Raw genomic sequence first — 2,225 nt, 5'->3', positions numbered from 1 at the left:
ATTTCGTCATTAAACCAGTGCAGTGTACTAAATTCAAGTGGTTTATTCTATGTGGACTGTATGTTATGATACTTTTGTAAGGTTTTGGAAATATTGTGCGGGATGATGAAGGAAAACTTAAGGTGGCAGGCTTTGGATCACTTGATCTGACAAAAGTCTCCCAAGATAAACTACAGATGGTTTAGCTAGTGTCAAATTTTGACAGTACATTACATTTACCTATTTAATGATAGCATGTTGCATCGTATATTCTTTCTATGTAATGGTTCTATACCAGTGACCATTTCAAATTAGTACTAGTGCCACAGTTATGACTTATAACTACTACTATTAAATATGTTCATGTGCGTAGGTGTATACATTGCTCCTGAAATGTACAGAAACAAAGCATTTGACAGAAGTGTGGATACATTTGCGTTCGGTCTCATTCTTTATGAGGTATGTAATCTATCACACTTCTTAATTTGGAAGCGCCAATGAATTCACACTAGCTGTTTGTTGCAGCTGTCGCCAGTACGTAATTCAAATGAGCACATATTTTTAGCTAAGCATCGCATGCGTACATTATCTTATATTTATTGTTCAGATGATTAAAGGATCTCCTGCATTTCACCCAAAGCCACAAGAGGAAGCGGCCAAGCTGATTTGTTCAGAGGGTTTGAGACCATTATTCAAGAATAAACCCAAATCATATCCCGAGGGTGTGAAAGAGTAAGTGAATCTTATGTCGTGCCCCGTTCATATCCCTCTTTACTTGTAGTCATATGTTTGTGAGTAGCTTTTGCATTCTATTCATACATGTCTATATAATATTGTATTAATAATTTCTCAAGGAGCTCTGCTTTCACGTATCCAAGTTTCCCTGCATTGTCCAGCCACAACCATCACTGATTGTTTGCTCGTAGGCAGGTCGTCCTTGCTTAATTTCGCTATCTGCTACTCATAGTAGTTGTTTGCATATCACAGGCTAATACAAGAGTGCTGGGATCCAACACCTTCCGGCAGGCCAACGTTCTCGGATATAATTGAACGCCTGAACAAGATATCTGCAAGTTGTTCCAAGCAAACTCGCTGGAGAGACAACTTCAAGCTACTGTGGTACAGTTCTCACTGATCTAACTGCAAAAACATGGACTATCAAACTCCTTTCTAAATCATTTCGAACTTTTCTATAACAATCTAGAACAGATATCAGTCGGTATCCTAAGGTAATTAATTTGATGGTCTGTTGCCTTATTGGTAATACACCATGGCTTATAATTGAAATTGCTTCAGTTCATTTCAGTAACTCTGGGAAACTTGAGCGTTGTTTTATAATTGATCTACCATCAAAATCCATTGTATCATGGGTCTCATTATGATGTTTCATCTCCTCAGGAAACAAGCTGTGCACAAATAGTTCTGATCTTCCATGAGACTGTCGATGAGATTCCCCCCTTTTTTGCATATCTTAGTAAACACGGTGAAAATTATATTGGTATACGGGACAGAAGTTGTTCCTTTACAAGGTTTTTGTATGTCCAGTTATACTTTCTTTCTTTTTATACCTCTGGTTAAGTGTATTTCGAGTTATGTTCATCTGAATGGGACGAATGTATTAAGTTCATGAATGTTGCAAATATGCTCATACAATATGCCTCCGAAAGTCAATGACATATTTTTCTGTTTTTCCAAACACCAAAATGTAGCGACTCTACCTAATTTGTTGGTTTGTTTACATAAAATGTTGCAAAAGTTTAGGTATTCTTTCTTCAGAATTTGGAAGAAAAAACCTTGTTTCTGCATCATTTGTAGCAGGAAAACATGTGCTTATTTTGGTGACAAATGACGCGTTGCATGTGCGACACTTGTCAGAACAAGAGATTTTTGTGCTCTTTTCCTAGATTAATTTTCCAAAACGTTTTATCTTTTGAACCATGCGTCCAAATCACGAACCATTTTCACTGTTGTGTTTCTCGCCTCAAAATATTTTAAACTAGATGTCATGTCAATAAGTTTGGAGCACCTCCCCGAAAGTGCGTTATATCGACTAGAAGGAGGGTGAATAGGAAATTTTTATGAATTCGACACTGAGGAAATTCCTAATTCTAAGTGAGGAATTTCCTAAGTGATGAACTACAAGCAGCGGAATAAGTACTCAGGTGCAAGTATAACATGGCAGTAACACAGTCATCATGATGATATGAAATAAGCACGGGGTACAGGTAGCGTGTAAATAGGATAAG

The 2,225-nt window shown here is 37.2% G+C and overlaps 1 long non-coding RNA gene across 1 annotated transcript; it reads left to right on the top strand.

The window, feature by feature from the left end:
* The first annotated feature begins 619 nt into the window (after positions 1-619).
* LOC119316286 lies at positions 620-1,575 on the top strand. The gene is made up of 3 exons (XR_005152850.1): positions 620-711; positions 967-1,098; positions 1,378-1,575. It is a non-coding gene; the product is annotated as an uncharacterized LOC119316286 (long non-coding RNA).
* Positions 1,576-2,225: the final 650 nt, after the last annotated feature.

This window comes from Triticum dicoccoides, chromosome 6A (assembly GCF_002162155.2).
Source record: "Triticum dicoccoides isolate Atlit2015 ecotype Zavitan chromosome 6A, WEW_v2.0, whole genome shotgun sequence".
NCBI lineage: Eukaryota > Viridiplantae > Streptophyta > Magnoliopsida > Poales > Poaceae > Triticum > Triticum dicoccoides.
The sequence above is the reverse complement of the archived record's forward strand: the minus strand, read 5'-3'. Positions and strand labels throughout refer to the sequence as shown.